Source organism: Toxorhynchites rutilus, chromosome 1, assembly GCF_029784135.1.
Source record: "Toxorhynchites rutilus septentrionalis strain SRP chromosome 1, ASM2978413v1, whole genome shotgun sequence".
NCBI classification, from domain to species: domain Eukaryota; kingdom Metazoa; phylum Arthropoda; class Insecta; order Diptera; family Culicidae; genus Toxorhynchites; species Toxorhynchites rutilus.
The window spans coordinates 87,874,270-87,889,482 of NC_073744.1; the positions used below are offsets into that span (position 1 = coordinate 87,874,270).

Here is a 15,213-nt window from a genome sequence, read left to right on the forward strand (position 1 = left end):
GGAAATTTCTTTGACGAAAAATTCCCCCGACCAGAACGGGAATCGAATCCGAACCTCCGGCATGTTAGGTTCAACCCGAACCACTCGGTCACGGGAACACTAGGGCGAGGTATGTGGTAATAATGAATACTCGATACGGCATCATGATGTGTTCTGCACTTTAAGCCACAGGTCGAGTCGAAATCGGACAAAGAATCTACGAGTGTGCAAGTCATGGTACATCATCAACTTACATCATCGACGCTGTTCCGAATACTCCCCGTCACTCGTCGAAAGGACAATCGCAGAGAAGGTAGGGGTTCAAGGCAGAATAGAATTGTCTGCAATGGACTGGAGGTGTTACCAAGAACATAGCGTGGTCGGAGGTATTAAACTTGGAAATTTCGGAAGCTGGTGGTATAAAACCGGTTTAAGGTATCGCAGACATGCTTGTGAACAGCCTGAGTCTCCCCACAAAAACATTAGATTTCGAAAAACTCGCAACAAGATTCGTCCACCTTAGTAAACTTCCGGTGAAAAATATTAAAATGGATGCGTTCAAATTTTTGACTCATAGTATTAATTGTGATGTTTTTGCTTTGTCCAAAACGTGGCTCTCTTCGCGGAATAGTCTCTCTTTCCACGATTTCAATATTATACTTGGACCGTTATGACAGATACGGAGGGGTGCTATTGGGGATCAATAAGTGCCACAAATTTTGTTCAAATTGACTTTCCACTTTTTGGAAGGAACGAAGCTGTTGCTTGTCATGCAAACATCAGAGGCAAAGACCTCTGTATTGTCAGCTTGTATTGACCTCCGAGAGCTGCGCGCAAGCAATGACATGTGCTCACTCCTTCCAGAGCCGCAATTGATCTTGGAAGACTTCAACTCTTACGGAACCGCCTGGGGGGAACAGTACGACGACAACCGTTCATTGTTGATATATGACCTTAGTAACAACTTCAATATGACCGTTTCGAACACTGGGGAAAAACACGTATACCGAAACCTCCTGCTAACCCAAGTGCTCTTGACCTCTCTCTTTGCTCGAATTCACCATCGTTAGATTTCAAGTGGAATATAATCCAAGATCTCAGCGGCAGTGATCACTTGCCAATCAAAATTTCTATCACCAATGGGTTGAATTCTTCTGAATCGTAAGTAGCGGCTAGCTCAGAGGTAGGAGTTAACCTCAGGGTCGGCATTCAAGAAAGAACGAAGCGGACTCACGATTAAGACGATAGAAGATAGAACCTTTAAATTTCCATGATTCACATTTTAATGAGAAGAGAATGGTAAGTATATTTCAAATTTCATTATATTTTTTTTCAGGTTAGTGGTTAGCGAATCGTTGCAGCCGGGCAGGAATCCAGGTAAGTGTATCCAGGTAAGTATAGATTTGGAGAGAGATTGTTTCGGGTTTTTATTGCACACGCACGATGCCCGCAGGCTCTACTGGACCTCACCGTACTGTCCTCCAGAACGTTCAACCGACTTACCTGTGGGCGTGAAGAGCAGCGATAACGATGGGGCTCGCTGACCACCGACATATTTTTAGGTACCTTCTCCCTAGGTATCTCCTGCGAGGAGGGTTCTCCATCCCCTATCTTCTCTCGCACTTCACTTCTATAATTTCTTTTCTTGAATCTATCACGATTCGATTCCTTCGACGGTCCGTGCGCTAATAAGGAGTCGAGTCTCTTCAACCTTCCTTTACAGTTCCACTATTTCTTCCCTTCTCTCTCTCTCTCTCTCTCTCTCTCTCTCTCTCTCTCTCTCCTCTATCCTGCAGACTTTCCTTCCACTGTAGTCATTTGGGACCGGAAATTACACAACCGGTTCCATGGCTGTAGTTACTCTTATTTTTTAATTTTGTTTGTTTTTGACATATGTCATTTGACATTTGTTTTTTTGACAACATGCTGTATCTCAACATAGCTAGGTTTTTAAGAAAAATGAGTGAGTATTAGTAGATTTTTTTTTGAATTGAATTAATTTTCAGATTCCCTTCTTATTGAATCTTGAATAGTATAGTTTTGTTCCGGGTTTTATCCATAAACCGTAACGGAATCAAGAAACATGGAATACGATCTCACAAGACATATTGACTGGAAAAAATATGCGGACACGATTACTCTAGCCATTAATTCGAGAGATGGTTTACCTCCATTGGAGGAAATCAATTTAGAAACTTGATTAAAGAGAGAAAAAGGTGGGGGGTTTGTTACGAGAAACGTTAATGAAAAAATATGGAAAGTGGCTCGAAACATGAGACATTGCTCTTCATCGAATTGAAGCGGGGAATATTCACAGCGATAGATTTAAAATTTTGTTCACAAGGTTTGTCCCGATTCCGTTCCCGTGCAAAAAATTGTTCGAGACATACCACAAGATAGGTGCGATCATGATTCCGAGTTTTCGATGGTAGAGTTCTCTCTTGCTCTTCTTTCTTGTAACAATTCTACTCCAGGATTGGATAGAATAAAGTTCAACATGTTGAGAAACTTCCCCGATGTGGCGAAACAGCGTTGGGTTTATTCAATAAGTTTCTGGAGCATAATATACGAGTTATAGCCAGGCGTCCCAAAAGTACTGCATTTTCATTACAGTCGGTATGAAATAAAATCGAGACTCACTGTGTGCGCGCTACATTCGCATACAAGCGACAGAGCACGAATGAATAAAATAAACCTGTGCTATAGCAGTCGGTGCTTCGTCGAATTTGTCTGATTTGTCGGGCCCGATCGTAGTGAGCCAAACGTACTGTTAATTTTCCATTTTTTCGTGTCTGCTACTCCATTAATTCTGTCGCTGTAACAGTTGCTCACGATGCGATGAATATCATCGGTTTACCCGAGTTACTGTCAAATTTGACTGTCGCAAGAAAAATGTCATGACCAAGAAATCGCGATCGTAAGACAAGCCTTTATTTTATGCGTTTGTGCTTTTTCACCAGTACGCTCTGGGATGTGGTTGTGAGCACAAGTTACGTATATACAGAGACAGCCGATTCAATTTTAGATCGGCTGTATCGAGAATGATGTACTGTTGGGATGGCCGAATCAAGATAGGTACACAAATGAGCAGCAATTCATAGGAGAAACAAGCACGGATTCCTTAATGATTCTAGGCGAGAGTTTCTTTGTTAATATGTATATTGATGACATCGGGAAATACTCAGTGATGGGAATGTTTAGGTCTATCCTCCAAGTAGGAAGCCAACTTTAAACGTTCGAAAACCGATGGATTTCAAACAGGCTCAGTACAATTTTTTTTTAGAGGCGAACCAGCCCAGGAGGCTGAAAGTCTCTTCAATAAAGAATTAAAAAAAGGACATATTTTTTATTATGTATGGTCCTCATGACCTAGTGGCTTGCGTGGCGCTTGCCACGGGGGCTTCGAGTTCGATTTCCGTTCGGGTTAGAAATTCTATCCGAACGATCCACTCCATCGTTGCTCCTACCCGCTCCACTACCCCCAGCTTCACTCTCATCTGGCCATGCATTTGCACCCGCGAAACTTTCATCTACGCTAATTCCACCCACAACACTTCCTCTCGCATTTCTTTCAACAGATTCTCCCCTGTTGCTCACACTCCTCACTACTCACAATTCGGAATATGCTGCAGAATTCACCAGAAACTGAAAATTATCTTCCGTTTCAAAGCCTACAACCTATAGTTTGCGAATGAGAAAATGAATAAAATACTGGTGAATAAAGAACACACTTTTGTAAGCGAACGACGTTGCATAATATATACAAAGACACCCGACATCATCAGCACGAGGGAAAAAAATCATTCACGACAGTAGCAATGCATTTACGATTGCATTCCGAATCTACAAACAACATGACTAGTTAGCAACCAGGCCTGTCGCAGACGAATGAACAAAATACTCACATATGGAAATGCAGCCGTGTACAGCACACGACAGTAAATATAAATGTCGCACGACATTTTCACTGTGTGATTGTCGTTAATAGATTGATCTAACGACTGTTACGGGCCAATGATGGTGACAGTCGTCAGAATACAGTCGTGGTGCGGTACAATTGGTACCCCTGGTTATAGCTATTCAAAAACCCGCGTCCGACTTCAATCCATACCGCCAATGCTGTCTTGTATTCGGAAATTGTTGGGGAAAAAGATCTTGTTTCGCCTTGATAGATGGTTCGAAACAAATGGCCTACTCTTAGATATACACAATATGGGTTCCGCAGGGGCAGTAGGACGAATTGCGAAAGTAGGATTGTTTTGCGAAATTCAAATGGCTTACGCCGAAAAAAAAAACAAATGGCTTCAAGATTCCTGGACATAATTTAAATTTAATTCTGTATCAATAGAGATTTGGTCAGACAAATTACACACTCGGGGTATGTCGTCATCATTGAATAACATGTTATATAACTTGCTTTGTGAGAAACATTTGAACATTTTCTCACAGATATTCGGCAGTTAATCGGGTCTCTTACATGGGTCTCCCCCAGGGTTAATTTTAAGCCTTCTTTTGTACAACTTCTATGTAAGCGATATTGACAATTGTCTTACACAAGTTGCAGCCTTAGAAAACTTGCATATAATGGAGTGGTGTCTGTCATAGGATCAAACGAATCCTACCTTCAAGGACCCTTACAAGATACTTTGAACAATTTTTCAATCTGGACCAATGGTCTAGGGATTGAGTTCTCCGCGGAGAAAACAAACATGGTCTTCTTTTCTAGGAAGCATAAACCAGCAAAACCGAAGCTTCAACTTTTGGGTAAACCGATCACTGATATCATGTCATTCAAGTATCTTGGAGTCTGGTTGATTTTTTGGACCACCGGTTGAATTTGAAACACCATATCTCAAAAAACGAAAAAATAGCATCTCTGATATCGAGATATGTTATGTAAAAAATTCTCAGCATTCAAGGAAAAATATAAGAAATATAGTGTCCTCTAGTCAGCCATGAAAACAACAAAAAAACAACTACAATCAATAATTACGAAAACAAAATCTATCGTCTTTGCAGGTTCAATATTTTTTACCAAAAGGTATGTCAATCATCTAAATTGGTTCAGTGGTTCAAAAGTTATGAATTTAAAAAAAATCATTTCTGGGAAAAAGTTGAAAAAATCGTTTTTCGGATCACCCTTGAACGGAAATGGTCACCCTAACGAAAAAATAAAAAAATCCGGGTCTATTATTTTGCAATAAAGAACAAAACTAAACAAAACTTTTCATGGAAATCTGAGAGCCACTATATCGGTTTGGCATGAAATGGCTGTATATATATATATATATATATATATATATAAAAATCTCGTGTAATGGTGTTTGTTACCGAACTGCTCCAAAACGGCTCGACCGATTTTGATGAAATTATGCACAAAAAAATTGGTAGGCATGAGAATAGGTTGTAAACTATATTTGATACCGCTAGGATACCGATTACCATATATTTAATACCGAATTGGGTGGCATATGGAGAATGTTTTATCTGATTTGGCCGATATGAAGGGACTTCAAGGATATTGCACAAACTTCAAAAAACGAGATCCCATCACAGACATTTCATTCATTATGAATTATTATTCGTTTTGAATTTATATTTATGAACATATAATTAAAGAATACGAAACAAACGTGGATTATACCAACGATTCATGGGCGCCTTATATGCAAAGGTAGATAGCGAACGATTCGTTCGACAGATTCAACAGAAGTGGCGTGAAAAAGAATACATTCACCTGCGAGACGCTATCATGAGCAAAATCGACAAGGCCTTCGATATTGCCAGGCTAAAACGCATGAATTGTCATGACATTGAAGCACGTTGAACAAAAAATAAAATCTTTAATGAACTCCATTACCATATTACACGTTCCAGACTTTGCTGGATACATGAGATTGAATGGCAAAAGCGAGGATTACCTCATACACACATTTTTACTTTGGTTAGTCGACAAAATACGTTTTGAGGAAATCGGTAGCGTTATTTTCTTTTAAATTCTAGTTCCGACTACTGAGCACTCTCTTATTTTCTGAAATCCGATCGAGTCAGCATTACACGAAAGGATCGCAAAATTGTATTCTGTAATCCGTTTTGCTCGAATACAGTTGGGTTGAGCGAATGGTGAAACCTTGCCACACAATTCGACATAGACTACATAGAGCTTCATGATTCATTTCGGTGAAGGGAAAATTGTAATGGATTTTCGGGTGAAATAAGCACGAATTTAAAACAAAAATTAAAAATCAAAATAGACTCTAATATGTGTTCTGTGTTACAGAGTAACACATTCTCTGCGAGTGAGGAAAAATCTTGAACAAAAATTGTCTTTGATAATGATTTTATATGATGGATAAAGTTTTGGCGAAAATGTAACGAGATTTATGGACATTTAGTTAAGTTAGGTCAGGACTACGTCTTCTAAGTATTTAAACTAAGTAACAATTTAAAATTGCTTTCGAGTCTGATAATCTGATAGAGACTATCTTTCAACAACGAGACAGCAGTTGAAAAAAAAAAAATATTGATTTTCTTCATTTATTTTTTTTTATTTCACGACAAAAATATATTTTTTTCACTTTACATTTAACTTTTAAGAGTTCAAACATGTCAGTTCCAAATTTACCAGTTATCGAATGACGATGCGCACTGTCATTCGGCAGTATAAATATCAAACACACTTCCGTTCAAATCGTTTTATTCATTTTATTCTATCGATCACATTCGATAGACTTCATAGATCGTTAACACGATGAGCCCCGTGTCGGTCTCTAGGGATTGACGTTGAACTTTTCGTTAGAAAATCTCAAATCATTGGGACTGACAGTTACAAAATAAGGAAATATATGAAAAAAATATCCTCATGCGGGCTGAATGGAAAGCGTAGCAAGAACAATTCGGGGTTCAACATGTTAAACACACTATCAATATATTGATTATTTTTTATTTAACAAACAACACAACAATAATTAATATGGCAGAGCAACGTTTGTCGGGTCAACTAGTAGGTATATATGTCCCTCTATAAATGCTCACTCAGGGATTTTTTTCACATGGCAAACTAGCACATAAAGCCAGCAAATGACGTGTGCATTTGACGATCCTTGTAAATTATTCCGTCCTAATGAAACTGATCAATTACTGCATTGTAAAGGCTTTTATGATCAGCCGCACCGATACTACGGCATAAAAGCCGTCATGTATCTTAATGTTGTTTTCTTCAAATGTAAGAAATTTCACACGCGGAAAAAAATCTGTGCCAATATGGTACTTTTTAACGAAAATCTGTACCCTTTCCAGATAAATCTCTGGAATCTTTACGTGTGGTAACACTGTTAATATGTACATTACCAATGGATCCTTTATGAACGAGTCCACAGGATCTGGAGTGTTCAACGATTTTTTAGCACATCCCACAGTGCTCAGTGTATATTGCTGAATTGGCAGCGGTTCACTGGGCGCTGGACAGCATCGCCTCACGACCTGTTGAATACTATTACATTGTAACGGAAGCTATCCGTACAGTGAGACCGGAAAAGCATTTTGAGTACTTTATCCAGACGCTGTTATGTCATCACCTTTTTCTGGGTCTCTTCACATTGCTCAATTCCGGGTAATGAGAAGGCTGACTCATTAGCAAAGGTGGGTGCGATTGAAGATGACATTTATCAGCGTCAAATCGCCTTCAATGAATTTTATTCTTTAGTCCGTAAAAATGCCGTCGCTAACTGGCAACGCAAGTGGAACGAAGATAAATTGGACCGGTGGTTTCATTGGATTATCCCTAAGGTTAGCCTCAAACCGTGGTTCAAAAGTATGGACTTGAGTCGGGACTTCGCACCTTCCCTCTTCCCGCGCTATTATTTTGTATAAATCTTGTCACCAACAAACTCTGCGTTTGTGGTCAAGGTTAGCACGACATCGAGCATGTTTTTGGTCGTGCGAGATGTATCTTGTTGCCAGATCAAATTAGGAAAACTCCCTTCGGGCCCGAGGGAAACAACCTAATGTACCTAATGTACCAATGTTGTCCAAAGCTTCCTGTACAAATAAACGATTTATATAAACAAAATAAAGGCTTATTTTATTTTATTTTTTTTTTATTTTTATTGTCGTCAATCTAAATTGTAGACCGATACATTCTTAATACTACTTAAAACCACTTACTTAAAACTAAAAATCTAAAGAGAGCTGGCTGGATAATTTATTCGTTTAATTTAAAAGACGATTTTAACAAGTTACAGAATCAATTTTTTTAATTTATTTATTTCGTCAAACCAGCGTAGACTAAATATGCTGCCCAAATATTACAGTGAAATTTAACGATATCTTATGCTATTCAGATAGTTTTTGAGCATTGATCTTGACATAGTTACATCAATTGTTTCACTGTGTTCGTTACAGAGGCTCATCATACGATTAATAGGACTATATTTGGTATAATTCGTTCTTCGATAATCTATGTAAAAAATGTTAGGGTTTCTCAGGTTCCTAATCGGTGCGTAAAAATTCAGGTTTCCTAATATTTCTTCTGAGTCCACTCGTTGTGATATGATATCAATAATAAATAGAATCATGGCAGAGTTCCGACGTTCTTTTAGGCTTTTAATATTGATTAGCATACAGCGTGCTTCATATGGAGGTAAATGATATGAAGACCAACCTAGTTAACGAAGTGCAAATAACAAAAATTGTTTTTGTACAGATTCAATTCTGTCTTCGTGTGAAGTTATGTAGAGGGACCATACAATACTACAGTATTCGAGAATTGATCTGACGTATGTAATATACAATGTTTTTATTGTGTACGGATCGTGGAAATGGTAACTAAAGCGTTTAATGAAGCTCAACATATTATTTGCTCTATGGATGATTGTATTATAATGATCCACGAAGGTTAGTTTCGAATCTAAGATCACACCTAAATCTCTTACTCGTTGACATCTACTGATGGGTTGATTACCCAGTATAACACCATTGTTCAATGGTGTTCTTCTTCTTGTAAAAGTAATCAAAGTGCATTTACTAACATTGAGCTGTAATAAACTCTTCCATATACAGTTTCATATCATCTGCGTAGATAAGTGCCTTAACACTGTTAAGAAAAACGCAAACGTCATTAACAAATAAAATGAACAAAAGTGGCCCCAAATGAGAGCCTTGAGGATCTCCGGATGTAACAAATATTGGTTTTGAAATTTCCCCATTAAATCTTACCATTTGGGTGCGGTCAGTCAAATATGATTCTAGCCATTTCAATAGCTTGACTTCTATCCCTTTTTTTTGAAGTTTAAGAAGGAGTAAAGGTATATCAACACGATCGAAAGCCTTACTAAAGTCAGTGTATAGAGCTTCAACTTGATTACCATTATCCATTGCATTCAAAGTGAATGTGACAAATTCCAGCAAATTTGTTGTTGTTGTTAGTCCTTTTAAAAAACCGTGTTGCTTATTCGTAATTCGTGTCTTTAGTTGTTGAAAAAGTTTTTGGTTTATTATGGCTTCAAAGAGTTTTGGAATGCAAGAAATAATTGCTACTCCACGATAATTTCTTACATCGGATCTATTACCGGATTTGAATATTGGTACAAGAAAAGAGTTTTTCCATATTTTTGGGAACCTTTCTGATTCCAATGATGTATTGAAAAGCCATAAAAGTGGATGAGTTAATTCAGATGTCAAATTTTTTATAAAAACCGGTGGAATTCCGTCAGGACCTGGCTCTTTCGAGATATCGAGCTTATTTATTGCGTCAAAAATTTCAATGTAAGTTAGTTTTCTGACTCCAACATCACATGGAAATTCTGGAAGAAATGCAAGGAAGTCACGATCTCGGTCCTCCTCAGCTGTTACAATATAAACTTCTTGAAAAAATGTTGCAAAGAGGTTGCAAATTTTTTCGATCCCCACGGTATCGTCAAGGTGCATGCGTGATGGAAAACCATTGCTTTTTAATTTTGTTTTTATGTAATTAAAGAAACTTTTCGGGTTAGATTTTATGTCCGACTCTGTTTTTAAGCTGTAATCTTCAGAAGCGCTTTTAACAGTTGAGTTGAGCTGTTCGCAAATGTTCAGATATTTTTGGAGATTAGCGTCAGATTTGTATTTCTTATAAAATTTATTTGCCTTCTGTTTTTTTATTTTTTAGATTCTTGATGCTTTGATTAAACCAAATCGGATATTTTGTGTTCATATTTCTCCTTTTTCGTCCTGATGGTATCTCCTGCTCTATAATTTCATTGATCATCGAGTAAAAAGTCGTCACTGCTACTTCAATGTTTTCCACACTTCTGAATAAATCCTGCCAGTTGATATAGTTAAGCTTACCCTAATTGATTGGTAATTTGCTTTAGTGTAATCAGAGACCTCCTCAAATTCATAATCAAATGGTGTTTGAGTGTTATCTATAAATATAGAATATTCGATAGCTGTGTGGAAAGCTTCATTTTTCCAAAGTGGAGTTAATGATTCGGTCACACAAAAATCTTCGGTCATATTTGTCAACAAGAAATCCAAGAAGCATTTCTGTCGATTCTGAACATTGTTTATTTGATTCAACCCAAGACCGGTTATTTTATCAAAAATAAATTGCAGAGTCTTATTATCACCAACAACTGGAAGCAAGATAAATTCATTTTCAGAATCAGTGATAAAGTCCGCATTTCGTTGATTGAAATCTCCGTATATATGGATTTTTGATTCTGGTGCAAAGGAAGATAAAATATTTTCAGCAACTTCAAATAATTTCTCATAACAACTAAGTTGAGTTGAGGGGGGAAGTAAACAGATGCAAATATATTTGGCACTAACCTGACAAGGCCGGGTGTTCAATATTTCGACAATTTTGCAATATAACTATGTTAGTTATATGTAACCGATTAATGGCGATTGACTTGAGGTTAGTCCATATTACAATGAGTTTTTTATGATTGCAATTTTGCAATCTCCCGATGCTCTGCAGGTGTGGCCGGGGTACTTCCTATTGGGATGCAGCTGACCATTATTCAGTAACACCCTCCTAGTCTGTACTCCATATTTAGCGTGGTGCATCTCGCTCCAGAGTAGAATGGTTGTTGGCCGGTACAATCTTCAGCTCGTATAGAATTGTCACTGGCCGACACAATCAGATGATTGTGGATTATACTCTGGAAAAATAGTCGGATACATATTTGATCAAATGATAATTTAAATTCTATCTTCAGGAAGTGGCAATCGTATGAACAAAGTTGAAGAAAATAGTGAAGGTCGATGCAGCGGCCGTTTAGTTTGGCGTAAAATTGCTCTGTTAATCAAAATAGAGTTACAAACAACACCAGCATTGAAATCAGAACAACACGATTTCTTGTCAGTCAGCTAGAAGTGACATGAACGGTGCATAAAAGGGTATTCATGATATCATTCTTTCGTCATTTCTCTGAAATTTGAAAATGTCTCTATACCTCCATCTACAAGTATTGCCTCCAATTGCTTATGAAATCACGGAAACTAGAAACTACTATCAAACTGAAGGAATTGTAGTGTTGAACGGTGGCGATATACTTCTTATACAAAGATGTGAACATCACGCTAAAGAGAATGCTTACCTTCATGGTGAGACTAATGGGAGAACCTCGAGAATGTCGGGACAATTAGCTACCGTTATTCCAGAATTTTTTGTCAGCATAAATTTCCTCAAATATGTATAACAATAACATGTTCATGATGAATTGAACAAAATGTTGTTAAATGTTGTGTCTCAGATTGTAATAATGTCGACCTGTTGAATCTTATTTGACTGTTGGTACATCGGAGCGCTAGGAATGATTCGCGGGTGAACATCGGTTGGCTGCAGCAAAATAAAAAAAAACATAAGTCGATTCAGTTGCACGCCGCCAAACTGGTCAGCAGCACTCCACGACCTTTCAGTCTCGGATCTGCGTTCGGTACGTACAGGTGTGCTTTTCGGTCTCCGTTGGTCAGTTTAGTTGGACATTTCTGTTCTTTCGAAGCGCGCGTGCAGCATCGAGTTTACTTTTCACTGTTTTATAACACATCTTTTTATGGGATACACTTGCCGAGGTGCAGAGTAGTTGAGAATAGTGGCTGGTGGCAAAGGCAATTAATAATGTAGATTGAAATCAACAAACTTTTATTTTCTTTTAATATTGAGAAATAGCGCAATGTTAACGGCGTGATTTGTAGAAAAAAAGGGAAAATATAACGTGTATATAAACCGTCGAAGCGAATCAGTGTATGAAAGAAAAAAGAAGAAGAATAAAAGTGTGGTGTATATGGTAAAGCATATTTTTTCGGCTCACAAATACATAATACTTGAATTTTAACTATATCAAACGTGAGATAAATTACATAACAATAGTTTAATTCATGAGAAATTGTGTTAGTGTTATAAGTGGACTGTGGAAAATTGGTTTGCCAATTTAGCTTAGCGCTGCGATTGGTTAAGGACAAATACATATACTGAAGGCTTGAAGCAATTGTTGGATTTTGGATAGCAATTTACGGAGCATGAGCCATTATTAAAGTTTGGCTAACCCCAGACAACTGTGCTGACGGCGCGTATTATCGACAGTAATAATATAAAACCAGTAAGTGGAACATTCAAATATTACTTCTTTCCCAGAGTGACTTAGTCAAAATAATCAGTTTGAGTGCACGTGAAAGGTGAATGAAACCTTTCATGTCTTCAATATTCTTGGACACACTCCGCGGTCCCACTGTTCAGTTAAAACTTGACGGCCTTGTGTTGTGATGCAACAGCAGACACACTTAGAGAGCGAATAAGGTTGGAAGATGAAAATGAAATTTTCTGAAAGTGTTGTTCAAGGTGGTTCAATTTTGAAGATGAGAGAAAGACAGCCGAAGATAAAATTACTTTCGTTCGATGCTTCAAAAAATGAATCAATAAACAAATGAGATAAAGTTTTACGAGAAACTGTCGGATGGCTATGATGTTGCAACACAAAATTGATTCTATACTTTAACGTTATGTTCGTATGTAAAGGCAAGTTTTTTATGAGTCCAACCAATCTATGAATCGTCGTGGCGCATTCCTTTTATGATTGTTCTAGGATTAGGAATGAAATGTTTCCTGTCATACCGTGAACATATATGCGAGGTCTGTAATGCGGAATTGGTCAGCGTTGCTGAATTGAACTATGATTATGTAAAGGATATAAATTTCTGACAATTTGGCAATTTGAATTTGATTTATGGTAACTCTGTAGGTTGATCATTATTTAAAATGAATGCCCTTTTTCAACGAAGTATAACTTATGTGGCATCTATGTTTTATTGCTGTTTAGTGAAGACACGCCTGATTATTTTAGAATGGCAAGTTCGAAGATATGCGTGTGCCGGTGCATGCCGATAAAACTCATTTTAACGAAGAACTTTTAACACGAACGCGAATCGAACACGAAACTCCCACCTTGATTCGGATCAATGCAATGGGGCTACAATTTAGAAGAACTGCCAATCACTATCTTCTTCATTCCAGTTAACCGATGGATAGAACTTAGTTTTGAAATTTAATATAATCATCCTTATTCAGTTCTAACATGATCTCATTGTTATATTGAGAAGTTCGCAAAAATTTAAAATCAACTCGCGTGCTCGGTTCGTTTTCCTTCATTTTGACTTTGGCAACTTTAGATGCTATTTCCGCTCTAGTTTCGCCCTTGAGGATCCCCTGTGTGGAGACAATTTCGACAATACATAAAGTCAACCGGGCACCGACGATTGTTTGTTTGCAATCGGCACCTTATATAACGCACACGTAAACGCAATTGATGCTCAATTCTCAGGGCCAGCACCAAATGAAAGACAACGCAATTCGCTGAGTAATTAACATGGCTCAAGCTTCAGCAACGCACCCAAAGCGTATACACTACACGCTACGCTGGTTGTATCAACCCTATCTTAACCGCCATTAGTGTTTATAAACAATCTTAATCGATAAGAGGTGGTTTGTTGTTTAACTTTGTGGTTGACATTAGCGCATTCTTTTTCCCGGTTATTGATTCCTCATAATCTGAGAGAGAAGGAGCTGATACAAATGAAACTAATAAAAAAATACTGGATGGGCGTCGTGCATACTTGGAATTTAAATACGTACGTCGAATGCATCTTGAAATACCTCGCTTGGATGTGAGTGTCAATATTGAAGATTGAAATAATAGCTCCGAATGTAATCCATTATAAACATAAATAGAAATTTTACTTACATTTCAAGTGACAAAACTATTGATTTCCTCTGGAGAATAATACGCATACGATGCGTCAAACAAATGTTAAGCTTTCAAGAATATGAAACGAAATAGCGTCGAAATACAACTAATACACTCAATAAAAAAAATTAGAGGTACAGAGTACGAAGCCGCATTTCTTTATGAACAATCAATGCATAAAGATGGGAAACGCGTAATTTTTAAGCTTTCAAGTTTAAGCTCGAAGTGTGTAGATATAGTGGACAAAAATATCGGGAAAAAATAAAAAATCAATTTCATACTGTTATATCAATGTTTTTGTCGACTAACACAATTTTTTGCTAACTAAGTAGGCTGACCAAACGTACCGTTTTGAACGGGACAGTACCGTTTTTCGACCATTTTGGTTTTCCCGGCTTTTTATAAATTTGTACTATATTTTGAGTATGGATATACTACTGTTATACTACGTTTTATTTGGAAACCCACACTTTAAATTGCTTCTCTCCAGAGATTAGTTAATGACCTTTCGAACATGTATTGGCCTTGTGGAAAGAGACGATCTTTCTGTCATTGAAATTTCTTATAATTTCGATAATTTTATTAGGTTACAGTATACAGATTTTGCATCTGAGACCGATTCATCGCGTGAAACAGTTTCGCTTTTGAAGTTTCTGTTGAGCAAAACCGTTGTGTGTGACATTAGCATTAGGTGAGACTGCTGATTGTTGTGTATTAGAATTTGCGAATGACTTATTTATACCCAATGAGTTATGGACGAACGGGGTTGATTTGCAATATCTCATCTCTCCACAGTGTCTGTAGGAAGGATCACTGCATTTAAATTCCCAGCGAGCGATTTACGTACGCCTCATTCGCAGTGATATATAAAAATTATACCGCACGACTACACCCATACCTTGGAATAGAAACTACGGTTAGGTGAAGACAGAAATGAACAGAACAAATGTATGGGAAAATTCCAACATTTGTAATTTAAACTGTTTGAGAATTAGGGGATTGGATTGTA

At 37.6% G+C, this 15,213-nt stretch overlaps 1 protein-coding gene across 2 annotated transcripts in view; it reads left to right on the forward strand.

Annotated features, from left to right (window-relative positions):
• Positions 1–11,871: 11,871 nt before the first annotated feature.
• LOC129762872 (ABC transporter G family member 20) overlaps positions 11,872–15,213 on the forward strand; it is a 124,362-nt gene continuing 121,020 nt past the window's right edge. For both annotated transcript variants that reach the window (XM_055761444.1, XM_055761443.1), the window contains exon 1: positions 11,872–12,563. The gene's annotated coding sequence lies outside the window, so the exon portion shown is untranslated. The remainder of the gene's footprint in view (positions 12,564–15,213) is intronic.